At 49.2% G+C, this 13,310-nt stretch overlaps 1 protein-coding gene across 17 annotated transcripts in view; it reads left to right on the top strand.

Annotated features, from left to right (window-relative positions):
• The first annotated feature begins 7,445 nt into the window (after positions 1–7,445).
• MEGF11 (multiple EGF like domains 11) overlaps positions 7,446–13,310 on the top strand; it is a 378,756-nt gene continuing 372,891 nt past the window's right edge. For all 17 annotated transcript variants that reach the window (XM_019647332.1, XM_019647328.1, XM_019647330.1 and 14 more), the window contains exon 1: positions 7,446–7,629. The gene's annotated coding sequence lies outside the window, so the exon portion shown is untranslated. The remainder of the gene's footprint in view (positions 7,630–13,310) is intronic.

The following is a 13,310-nucleotide window of genomic DNA, read 5'->3' as shown; positions in this document are numbered from 1 at the left end:
CAAACAAAACAAAGTCCCTTTCCTCATGGAGCTTGTGTCCTAATAGACACAGGGCCCACAAGCCTTTCAACATGGCAGGAGAACCAAGTGCAGAGTAGGGAGTGGGGGCAGAGGGTGCTGGAGAGGAGGGCAGCAGTTCGTTTTATGTGTGTGAGTTGAGTTGATACCCTACCTACTTCCATAAAGGACTGAGGCATTTATTAAAAGCTAAGAATTTACCAAGTCAAGCTACCACTGGGCGGGAGTCCCAGAGCACCTTACTTTTTCTGCTTTCCCCAAAGTTCCTTGGCTATTGCAAGGAGACTGCTAACAGTGCTGCAGAAAAGAGGCTGCTCCTGGACACTTTGTGTTCCTAGAAATCCTCTTGGGTTGATTCAGTAATTTGGGTTGTGACTCAAGGCAGTGAGTGAAGAGCCTGGCACAGGCTTGTAAGAACTTTATAAATGTTTGTTGAATGAAAACATGAGGGTGATGACTTTATCTGTAAAAAGAGTGGCTAATCTCTTTGAGCTTTGACTTAACTCTATGAATGAGTGGCATTATGAACTTACTAGAAAGGAGGATGGCTCCTACACCAACACCCCATTCAACTCCAGTCAAAGGATAAACAACGAAAAGTAAAACCCATGTGCCTTTATTCCCAAGTCCCATCCATCCATCCATCCATCCATTCATCCATCCATCCATCCAACATTAGGCCAGGCACTGAGCAAGACACTGGAGATATTTAAATGACTTTATGAAATTAACCATCCAATGGGGGCAGGTGGATCTATAAAGGGATAGTCAAACAGCAGAGAGAAAAGTGCTAATGGAGGTGGTAAATAGGGAAGGGGTGGGGGGCAAGGAAGACCTTATCTATGAACAGTTTTAAGGATGAGATTGGAGTCTGCCAAGCTTGAAAGGGTATGGGAAGGGCATATTCAGGCTCTGACAACAGCAGAAATACAATCAGGGGGCCCAGAACACTATCCAATTCAAGATGTGTAGATAAACTTGTGTGGCTATCAGGTAGGATGTAAAGGTTGACAGATTATTGAAGATGGAAAAAGGGAGCAGTTTTAAAGGCATAGTTTTTCCAATTATCTGTTGCAAATAAAATAAAAATAGTATCCAAGAAGTCTGACTACACGGGCTTGAGTCAGAAGGCTCACTCTCCACCTAATGGTGTCACTGTCATTACTATTCTTTTGGCAGCATCATTTACATTTGCTTTATGCCCCAAATCAAAGCAAATCAGCACCTGACAGAGGTGTGTCCCTGAGATGAGTTATTTGATGGAGAATGCATTTGCTCTCTTTTGTGAGTAAGCAGTTTATATCCTGCTGGGCTGTAGCCCACTGTGGCATAAGGACTATTTCCAATGATTTAACTTTGGCCCATAACAAACCACATTTTTAAATTACTTATTACCCAGAGAGCATCATTAATATAACTGTAACTTATGTAAAATCTGCATATGTGTATATGCTAAATTCATTAATTAATTTCCAGAATCTTAAATCCTCCAAGGACTTTCATGAACCTCCGTGATGTCTCTGAGAGCTGTGTTTGCATCTGATTCTCTTGTTTTTGTAAAAAAAGATTCAGAAATTCATGTGGCTTGTCTCTAGTCTACAAAACAGAGTTCCTTCTCTTGCACAAATTGGTCTTGACAAAGTATACCACATAAATTGCTTCCAGATCATCTTGTGCCTGTGGGAGGACTAAGGGCTTAAGGCAAGATGCATTTCACTGTCATATTTGGTCTCTTTTCCTGATAAACATGGAGGAAAGAGAAGAGACCCAATCCAAGTTTGCCTGGATGCAAGGAAATTCAGTGTCTAAATGCCACATTTCCTGGGACTGTGTAATAATCTATAATAGTTGAGCATCACAACAAATGATAGAGTAATAATGTCATGATGATAACCAATAATTTCAATAAACCCATGAAAATGTAGAATGGAGAAATCTCCAGCACTAGCTTCTGAGAATGAGTCACAAACTCAATTCTCAATTCAAGGCAATTGGCAGCTCTGACGTTTATACGTAAATAGATCTCCACCAATCTCATTAAATAGTCAATCCATATTCAAAGTTATTAAATATTGAATACAATTTAATAAATACAACCGAGTTAATCAAGACTTCGATTGGTGGTTGTGGGGTCCAAAAAAAGCTTTTGAAAAGAGTCATTTCACTTGACTTTTTTCCTGATTCTCCATTTCCTTCTCTTGTTTTTAAGTGAGTGCAGGAATTGTATTATATGTGTGTGTAGGCATTTGGGATTGTGCTGGTAAGTACATAGGTGTGTTGGGTTATCTCTCAGTAACTTGTGTGTTGGGCAAGATTGTGGTATGTAGGGATATTTGAGGATGTGCGGGATGTACTCCCTCAGTGTGTGTTATGTGAGCAGATGTAACACTGCTGAGTTACCTTAGATCCTGGCTGCTCATCAATGGCCAGGATGCAGGAACCCCACAGTCTGGAATTCTTTGGTGGGTATCCAAAGGTTGCTTTTCCTCAGGGTTGTGCAGTTGTAGATGGCACCTGGAAGTGAGTCCTTTCGTAAGTTTTGGTCCCAGGCCCTTTGCTTAGCTTACCCTAGTAGAGCCCCGTAGTACAAGGCACCATAGCATTGAGGAAAGAGTTTTGAACAGGCTTGAGTTCAAATTTGTGTTCTGTCACTTGCTGGCTATGTGGCTTTGGGTAAGTGACCCTCTTGAACCCTCCGTTTTCCCTCTGTGAAAGGGGGATAGTAATGTGGGCTATATAGGATTGTTGGGAAGTTTAAATGAAACCATGAGTGTATCTTATTCATATATTGTAAATATTTATTCTTTCAAAAAGGCAAGATCTGGGCAGGCTGAGTGGCGCGTTGGTTAGGAGTTGTCTTGGGACGCCAGCTCTGAACAGCAGGAACCCGGTTCAGATCCCATGAGGGCCAGTGACCCTGTGCCCTCTACAGCTAAGATGGTGAACAACACCTTGACCTGGAGCTGGGCTGCTGTGAGTCGCTGGTGACAGCGTGGGCTGCAGTGGGGCTGGTGGGCACCTGGCGTGCGCTTTCATGAGCTGCCATGAGCCAATGGCCAGTGAGCAACTGCCTCCCCTGGGAAGAAGAGCGCAATGATAATACCAATATGGGCCAGTGAAGCAACGTCCTCCACAACTAGACTGAAGAACAAAAGGACAGCAACTTGTCTGTTCCCCTTCCCCGATTCCCCAACACTGTTCCCCTCCCCCAATTCCCCAATAAAATCTTAAAAAAAAAAAGGCAAGACCCTGTGCTAGACTTTGTAATAGACATGAAGGTAAATAAGACCCCAACTACCTTAGGGTCTGGTGGGAAGAATAGACATTTTCTCAAGTACTCTCATCAGGTTTCACTTGAGTTTAAAAGATCCTACAAGTTCCAAATTCATTTCATCACCCACCAGTTTCTGGTAATCCCTGGTGTATGCTGGATGTTTGTCCCTGGGCTTGGAGCCAGAGCTCTGTGAGAAGGGGGAGGGGAAAAGGTGGTTCCCCAGCAAGGAAAGGAGAGCAAGAGAAGGAAAGCAAAGGGAATTTTTCTGTATACCTGAGTAAAAGCAGGCATGGACCATCGTGGCCTGAGCCCTGGATATTCTGTCCAGTGTCCCAGCCTTCTCATAATTTATTTCTAAGAAGGAAGAGGTCCTCCCACATTAATTACCAGAGTCACCTTCTCACGCTCCGTTCTCACCCAGACTGAAGTGTGTAGAGGGTGGAAATGCAGGTGAGTTTCAGATGCCATTTCATTGAGGAAGAGATGCTTAGGAGCCCTGTAGGAAGAAGGAACAGAGAGGCTGAGGGGAGAAGGTGGAGGCCGGGAGCAAAGGCTAGGAAGTGAATTCTGTTTAGGCTCTACTTACTTTCTGAGTGACCATGAGCCAGGCAATTCTTCTAAGCCTTGGCTTTCTCCTCTGTAAAATGGGCATACTAGCAGTGCTTATCTCACTATCATTTCCATTTTGCAGATGAGAAGATTCATCTGTTCGTGGTTACATAGCTAACAAGTGATAGAGCCCGGATTTAAACTCAGGCATAGCTGCTTCCAGGGCACCTGATTTCAATCATCTCACTCCTCTGTTTTACTGTCTTCTTGCACCAGTCAGAGTGTACATTTTTAAAAAAAGATTTTATTGGGGAATTGTGGGAGGGGAACAGTGTTGGGGAATTGGGGAAGGGGACCAGCCAAGTTGTTGTTCTTCAGTTTTCGTTGTGGAGGGTGCCAGTCGCCATCCGGCTTCCCATTGGCAGCTCGTGGCCTCTGAGCTCAAGGTGCTGTGTTCAATCTTAGTTGCAGGTGGGCATAGCCATCATCCCATGCGGGAGTCGAACCAGCAGCCTTGCTGTTAAGAGCGCACGCTCTATCCACTGAGCCATCAAGGTGGCAGCTCAGCTCAAGGTGCCAAGTTCAGTCTTAGTCGTGGGTGGGCGTAGCCCACCATCGAACAGGCAGTCTTGTTGTTACACCAGCTGAGCCATCCTGCCACCTTTTGGCAGCTTAGCACCTGCTCAGCTCGGGCACAGCATCACTGGCCCATGTGGGAATTGAACCAGCAGCCCTGTTGCTCAGAGCTCGCGCTCTTAAGCCAACTCTTAACCACTGAGCCACTCGGCCAGCCCAGAGTGTACATTTTTTGAGAACAAAGCTTACAGCTCAGAATAGTGAACTTTTGTCTGAGGTTATGCTTTTAGATGAGTAGTGGGATCTTAGATTTTGTCATGCCTTCCCAAATAAACTTGTTGCAGCTGCGATGAACATATAACAGCAATAGGGTTTGCAAAGTGGTGCCTTTCATAAGCAGGCCCTCAGGGACCGGCAAATGGAGCATGGGCTCCAATGTGACCCCAAGCCGACCCTCAGAGATGTTTGCTAAAAGTGTTCCTGGCTCTATTGGGACATGAGTCCTTGGATGCCTGCCAGCTGGGTGGAGAAGGTGCAGCTTTATAGATCTACGTGGCATTTTAGAATATGGCAGAAAACCAGGCAATCCCCAGCCCAGCATGGAGGAGGTCAGCACCCCTAGGCCTCACAATTCCTGCCTGGCAGTGTGGGAGTGTTTGAGAAATGGGGGCATGGGTGGCTTCCCATGCATGTGTTTGTTGAGATGGGGTGGAATGGTTTTCCAGGAAGACCTGCCTACCTCCCCTGTTAGAACTGAGGTTTGCGTATTATAAATGGACAGCTACCACAGAGAGGTGAGGAGGTATGCATGTGGGGGAGCTGCAACTCATAATCCAAGAGGGAATATGAAATGAAGAAAAGATATGCAAAAAACTACCTTGTGTAATATTAATTGCTAACAGTTACCAAATGCTACTATGTGCATTATTTGATTGATCCCTCCCAGGGCTCACAGTACTGTTATCATTCCCGTTTTACTGATAGGGAAACAGATCAGAGAGGCTAAGTGGCTGCCCAATGTCACAGTAAGTGGTAGAGCAGGAACACACATCCAGAAAGTTAGAAGCCATTCTCTTAGCCTTCAGCATCTGTGATTGTCACAGATGGCAGTACGTCTGAGCCTGAGAAACCCTTGGGGAACATCTATTTAAGCCTCTTTAGCATCAGGTGGGGAAGCTGAAGGCACAGGTATGCAGTCATGGACCGGTACCCGCTGGTTAGTGATAGCCCAGAGCTGACTGCAGGGCCAGGGTGAGGGTGAGGCAGGAAGGCCCTAGGGTGTAGAATGTGAGGTGCTCACTCTCAGATGCCAAGCCTGGACTTGCACAACCCTGGGTGTGAGCGCTTCCTTACAATTTGTGCCTGAGGTACCTGACTTTCCTCACCCCAGCTCCAGCCCTGACCAGATGCTTCTGGTTTTGTGGTGTGACAAAACAGGACCAGGCATGGGTTTATTTGCTTTTTCCTGTCCCAAGGCAGGGAACCGATGGGATAGTTATGTGGAGTTTTGTCAATATCCCAAGGTAAGTTTCTACCCAGGGGCTGGATGGGGGTTCTGCTTCTGGTTGGTACCATGGAAGGGACAGTACTGAAGGGGGAAAAAATCTGGCCCCAGCAATTAGGTGCGAGACTAGAAGAGTCATGATCCTGTCTTGACAAAGCAGGGTGGCAGAATGGGGGCCATGGGAACTGGGACCCTCCATCTGTCCTCTGGACCCACTGGGCTGAACTGGGGAAGTGCCAGGAAAAGCTTGTAGGGCTGGGACTCGCTCCATCAGACCCAGAATGAAGTCTATTATCGGTGGTTGAATCCGGAAGGCTAGGTGCTCAGACACGTGTATAGACTCAGAGTTCCCAAAGCCTCAGACAATGTGTCTACTTTATTAGCAAAAAAATTCTTCCCAGAGATGTGTACAGAACCTTTCCCCAAGTCTAGGCCTTCCTGCTCTTGTAGTTCAAGGAGAAAAGGAGACAACCACACAAGCAAAGCATCTGCTGCTACTCCATCCCTGATAAGCGGGAGTAGAGAAGGTAAGTCCCTCATTTCTTGGAGAGGAGTCCTGGTGGGGAGAAGGGTTTTCTCGTGCTACATCCCAGAGCCAGGTCCTCCCCCTCTCCAGGGGGCAGTGAGGTGACCCAAGGTGCTGTTGCAGAGGGAGAAGGCTTTCTCTCCCGTGGCCCTGGGTGCAGGGGGCTGGGGGCTTGGGGCAGGCAAAGACACTGGAAGGAGTGAAGCCGCCTCTGGCACCCTGACAGCTCCGGGGTCAGCGGAGGACCCCTGCCCCGGCTGCAAGGGGCAGTAGTGGACTAGGCGCTGCTTCTGGAGTTGACCTTGTCGCGTGCTGTCCTCCCTGTGGGCCTCAGTTTCCTAATGTTCCCAGGAGCGGCTCAGCCCCGCATGCCTAGAGGCCTGACGTTCTGGGTTCTTTGCCTTTCTTGCCCTTTCCCTCGTCTCGATGTTTTTTAAACCTTTGGGGTCCCAGCCTCCAGCCCTGGCCCGTCCTTCTCTGTCCTCAGCCTGTGACCAGCACGGCTGGGGGCTACCCTGGTCCTTCTCGGCCCCCGGGGGGACCCCCCCCATCCGGAGCGGGGAGAAGGAGGCGGCACGCAGGCCACTCTGATTCACCGGGAGGGAGAAGGGCGTGGGGATGAGAAAGCAGAGTAGAGACGGGAAAGGTTAAAAGGAGAAGAAAAGAGCAAGGAGAAATAGAGAGAGGGCAGAGAGAGAAAAAAAGGGATTGAGAGAAACGAGCAAAAGAACGAAAGGGGGGAAGTGAGAAGAGATGCTGGAAAAGGTTGAGTCAGAGAAAAAAGAACCTAAAGGAAAGCTGAGAGACTAAAAGATGGGATAAAGAGCGAGCGAGAGAGCGACAGAGCTAGGTCTGAAAAGACCGAAGAGGGAGAAAGAGAAAAAAAAAAAAAGGAGGGGGGAGAACGGAGGGAGGAAGCCGTGAGCTGGGAGGAGGGCGGCTGGGAGGGAAGGAGAGAGGGAGGGACCGAGGGACGGAGGGGGTGGGGGCTGGCTCGGCAGCAGCAGCGCGGCTCCAGCCGCCCGCCGGCTCGTTCACTCGCTCGCGGTGCCCGCCGCCTGCCGCCCGGCTCTGGGCTGCTCGCAGCTCCGGCTCCTGGCCCGGCGCTCTGGCGTGGCTCGGGCTCCGGGGGACAGAACCGCGCGACTGGCAGGCTAAACCCCGGGCGGGAGGCGGAAGCAGGTAGGTGGCTGGGCGGAGACTGCGAGGACGCGGAGCCTCGGAGCGCCGGGGGCGCAGGGAGACCCGGGTAGGGGAGGGGGCTTTGCAGCCTCGCGACTAACTTTCCACCGGTTTTGTGGATCCCCGCTGCCCTGCCCGGGTCCCGGATTGTGGAAGCGGAGTTTGGCGCGGGGCGAGGGTGAACGCCGGGGTTTGGAGAACGCCAGGGAGTCCTGACAGGACGCGGTGGGGCGGCCCCTGGCGTAGGCAGGCGCTGGCCCTCCGACCGCAGTCGGGACGCAGCGCCCACGGCTGGGGAAGACCGGAGCTCAGCGGCGCGGCGCGGTTGTCCCAGGGAGGGCGCACGCTCGCCCCTCAGAGTCAGGGGACTCCCACCCCCGAGCCTCTCCGGACTCGCCCGCTGCGCGCAGCGCAACTGGCGCCTTCCCTGCCCGGGTCCGGGCGCAGAGCCTGCGCGGCGCGCGCGGTCAGGTTCCCGCCCCGGCCAGCGGTGCGCCTCGCTGCCACAAGCCCCAGACGGTGCCATGCGCGCTTTTGCTTTTTGGAGGCGCTAAACCGAACGGGTACCGCCTTCATTTCTTTCTCTTGCAGTCGCCCCGACTCTCTTCGGGGAAGTCCGGTACGCCCGACACTTGGGTTGACTCCCTTGACGTCCCTCCTGCTTTCGGCGACGACCCCTGCTCCCGAAGTTAAGAAAAGCGAATCATTCCCAGTGCGCCCCTGGAGCGCGGTCCGGAAGTTCCCAACTTTTCGCCCGTCCGTGGGCGGTAATGTTGGAGGTGGGGAAATGGGTGGTCGTTTTGGCCCCTTGGAGCCGCAGAGCGCATCCGCCTTCCTCCTGGACTTGGTTTATTTTCCTAACTTGTTGGAAACAAATACGACTTAAAAATATGCAAAGTCGTTCCTTGCGGGCGTTAAGGTCTGTGAGTGGGACAGAGCCAGGACCCATCCAGAACCTGGGAGTGAGGAGCCTCGGCTAGACCATTCCCGAGCCCCCCATCCCTGGCTCCTTTCTCCCGGACCTGTACTCCCAGTTCCATTCTACGGAACCGCTTCTCGGAATCCATCCCGGTTAGCCTGCGCTGCGGGGCTGCTCTGACTCCCTCCCGCGTGGTCATGTTCTCTAGAAAAATGCTTCAAAGTGGCTCTGTCTTAGGATCTCCCGCTCTGTTCCTCCGGGAACGCATAGAGCAGGGCCTCCAGCGGGATGGTCTGGGCTCCTGATCATCTCAGCTAGCTTTAGCAAGGGTACACGTGTGCCCGGGCATAAGCTCTCCCCGCCGCGCTCTGCCGGGAAAGTAGAGGTTAATGCCGGAACCAAGTGGCTGCGAACGGGGAGGTTAGCCGGGGCCGTCGGAGCCTGCCGGGGACAGGGGTCCTTTCGCTCCCGGATATCAGGAGGCCGGGTTCACCAACCTGGGGGGCTTCCTCGGAGGCAGCGGGGGGCCCTCGGCCTCGCAGCCCGCTTTGTCGGGGAGGTTCTGTTGAAAGGTTTGGAGCAGGTTTAGTAGGACCAAGATCTGGGGGCTTTGCGGAGAAAGTCCCTCGGCAGTAGTGCACTGCAGTTTGGGCGGGGTCCCCGGAGGGCATTGAACCGACTACCGAGGAGCACTCCATCCTAAGCTCGTTTGGCGGGTTTTCCCTGGTGCACACCACGCACCAGGTCTCACTGTTGTTCACATATTGTTTAAAGTCGCCAGAAATTAAAGGTACACCACTGCAGTCTTCACCTCTTCTTCCCATCTCACGGATTAGCAAACGGAGGCTCCGATGAAAGTTTAGAGGTAGTTAAAGGTGGAAAGGAATGTAGTACTCAATGCTGCCATTACCACTTTCTCAGCACTGGGCAAGTGTTCCCAGTCACAGCAAGCCCTTGTCAGGATTGAGGGCTGGCCGTGTGTGATGTTAGAGGCAGAGAGGGCTGGTCTCTGGATTCTATCCTTAGGTTCTGTGCTGTGATTATCTCCCAGGATAAATCACTTAGGTGACAGTTTGTTGCATACCTATCCTGTGCCTGCACTTAGGTCTGGGGGTAAAAAGAGCCCTTAGACATGGCCCAGCCACATAAAGTGCAACCCACAGGGAAAGAGCAGCCGTTGTTTTGTAGTATAGGCTTTCTCAGGTGAAATTGATTTTGGAGGGGGCAGGATTAGGGATAGTCCCTGGAGAAGGGAGGGTTTGGAATTAAGCCTTGGATAGATTTTCAGTTGGGAGAGGAGGCTTGTGGGGCACAGGGCTTGGGCACAAGGCCAAGAGAGAGGCAGGAAAGCTCAGGAATTGTTAAGTGGCTGGTTAAGGGACGCCAGGGTCAGGGCTAGGGGAATTTGGCCTTTGAGTGAGAAGCACTAGGGCAGCTAGAAGGCTCAGCTGCTCGGAGCTCAAGCTCAAAACTTGGCCCCAGAAGTCTTCTATTTCTACATTTAGGGTGAGCAATTGGCCGGGAGGTTGGCACCCCATGAACCAAGGGTTATGGCTTTCTGCTGGGAAGTATTCAGGCATTTGCTTCTCCTTTCCCCCCATTTCTCATTGTTCCCTGGGGTTTCAAAAACAGTTAACCCTTGAACAACGTGGGGGAGGAGGATTGTTAGGAGCGCCACTCCCCCCCAATAAAAAATTTGCTTATAACTTTAGACTCCCCCAAACTGTAGTCATTCCTTTGTTTATCAGCAGAGGATTAGTTCCAGGACCCCCCGCAGATACCAAAATTGAAAGCTCAAGTCCGTTATACAAAATGGCATAGAACAATGTAGACAGTTGGCTCTCCGTATCTGTAGACTCCCAACGTGAATGGAAAATACCATTTTCGAGCCAACATTGGTTGAATCTCTGGATGTCAAACCTCTATGCAGGCCGACTAGAATATTGACTGAAAAAAATTCCAAGTATAAAAAAAAAGAAAAAGAAAAAATTCCAAGTATAAGTGGACCTGAATAGTTCAAACCTGTGTTGTTCATGATCAATTGTAGTTTCTTTGCCTCCTTCCTCACCATAACTTTTAGAATTTAGATACTTGAGTGTTTTGGACCTACTGTTGGACTTACTATGGGCAGGGCATTTATTGCACTAGGAATATTTAGCCAACAAATAATTCTTGAGCTCCTACTTTGTGCCAAGTACTGGTCTTGGGGGTACAGCAGAGTACCATACTTCACAATGCTGACATTGTAGGTTTCTCACCTCCACAGGCTTCAAGTGTAGTTGCAGAGTGGAAGCAAATACACAAAAGATGTCTGAAAAAGTGCTGAAATGGGATAAGAAGACAGAGAATCCTGAGCCTCCCCCTCTTGTGGTACAAGGCTCCAAGGTGAAAAGGCTTGAAGCTGTTTGTTGGCTATGAGATTCAGAGATTCTGGGAGATTGTGAGAGCTTCTATGACCCCAGCTTCTGGTTGCCAAGGGTAACCTGGAGGCAGCTGCATTGATGACCTCAGATATGGCAGTGGAAAGTGCTCTGCAGAGCTTCTGCCAATCAGAATATGGCAGGAGGGAGCTGGTGAGCGTTGGCAACTGTGATCATGCTAGGTATCCATAGAGACTGGTGCCAGGTAACCATGTGTCTCTTAAATTTCAGCATCCACAGCTACTTGGCGAACTTCGTAGCCCCATTGTACAGATGGGTAAAGGGAGCCCTGAATCTGCAGCTTGGGACAGCTATGCAGAAAGGGGAGCCCAGCTTCTATAGAGTCCGGGTATCCCTGATCTCTGATTCACTTTAAAATGATGCTCTTCTCTTTCTATTTGGTAGACCAGTGGTCCCCAGACTTCAATGTAGAAAGCTTGTTAAAACACAGATTGCTGGGATCCACCCACAAATTTTCTGATTCAGTGGGTCTGGAGTGGGCCCAGTAATTTGCATTTCTAACAAGTCCACAGGTGATGCTGATACTCCTGGTCCTGGGACCACATTTAGAGAACCACTGTGGTAGAACAAGAGAAAGCAGATGAGTTTCTTGAGATTGTGCAGTGGAGGAGCCTGGAACAAAGGCTGTGATTTAGCTCTAGGAACTCGCAGAACTTGCCTATGTACAATTCCCCTCCCCCTTACCCCCCAGGAGGCCATAGAATTAAAAGAATATTTTATCTTCATCAGCACACAGAGAGAATATATTGCAATATAATTAGGGAATAAATAGGTGTCATGTGTTGGATGTGAGCTCCATGCCCCGTGGCTCTGTGGGGGTTTATTATAGCAGCGTTATAATTGAAAAGGTGTCAGCCTCTCTGAGAGTCCCTCATGAAACTTTCATGGTCTGGGTGGTCATTGTCCAAAAAGACACGTTTTCTTCATTTAAAAGAAAGAAAGAGAGATTGCTTCTCCTTCTAATGGGACGACCTGTGTTTCATTTGACACTAACTATGCAATGTGTTCTTAGGGGAGAAAGAAGGAAATTGAACAGTCAGTGTGAAGAGAGAGCGGTTGGAAGAAGTCCACATAACAGGTTTATAGGTCTTTTTGTTCAACATTTCAACACATTTTGAAACTCTGTCTGTTTCACCTACATTTCTGATGTGAAGCTGTATCTCAGCAGGAAGAAAGGAGAGTTTGTGTTTCAACTTAGCTGGTTGGGTAAATGTAACAGCCCACTTTATCCCCAATGTGTTAATTAGACCCCAAAGAAAAGAACTATAAAAGAGTTGTTTTCCTAAATGCTGGCATTTTTCATCTGGATTCTATTTATTGATTATTTTACAGTCGAGAAGTAGCAAAAAAAAAAAATCCGTGTTTTTATAGCAAATAAAGCTGGCTGCAGTGATTATGCAGGCTCAACATGTCTGTTCTGGAGCAGGGAGCTGGAATTCAGCCTGACTCTCAAACATTTGGATGAGTCTAATTGAGAAAGACATTTCAAAGAACAAATATTTAGGAATGCGGAGTTTCAATGATGGTCTCTGTGGGCCAAATGCAAGTATCTTGCTTTTAGCTCAATCCTCAGAGGTGGGGGGAGGTGATGGGGAAGCACCTGGTCAGTAATGTTGAGACCACAGTCCAAATGTGAGGCTGAACCGTAGAGATAATCAGTGAGGCTTAGTAAAGTGAAGAAAGATGCCTTCAGGGAATACTATATCCTCTGTAACTTGGTGAGCAAGGGGAGAATCAATTAATCAAATATAGATTGAACAGTTATTGAATGACTAATCTTGGGATAGGCACTTGGGATAGTGAGGGCAGGGGACCAGGACTTGTACCTGTTATTTATCTCCCATAAAGCTTTATATCTATAGTGACAAGAGCCTTGATTGGTGTGGGTATTAGCGAGGGCTGCAAGTAGCAGAGAAGTTGAATTCGACGGCTGAAACAATAAGGAATTTAGTATTTCCTATTACAAGAGGTATAGGCTATGCCTGCCCCAATCTTGGTTCTTTCAGTGGTTTAACAGCATCATGAAAGATACAGATTCTTTTCATCTTTCCTTGTTCTCAAGGTCACAAGATGGCTGCAGTAGTTCCAGGCGTTACACCCTCACAGTGATGTACAGAAGCAGAAAGGCAGGAGGGGAAGCTTTCCCAGGAGCACCTTAGCAGACTTTGCCTTGTGTCTTATTGGCTGGAATTGTGACTCACATGTCCATTTATTAACCAACCGCAGGCAAGGGAAGGAGACCATTATAACTGGCCTAGAATAATCTTGATGTGTGTGTTGAACCTCACAGAGGAACAAATTTAGGGTGCTTTTGAAAGGGA

This window comes from Hipposideros armiger, unplaced genomic scaffold, assembly GCF_001890085.2.
Source record: "Hipposideros armiger isolate ML-2016 unplaced genomic scaffold, ASM189008v1 scaffold_110, whole genome shotgun sequence".
Lineage (NCBI taxonomy): Eukaryota > Metazoa > Chordata > Mammalia > Chiroptera > Hipposideridae > Hipposideros > Hipposideros armiger.
This window is presented reverse-complemented; position numbering and strand designations above follow the sequence as displayed.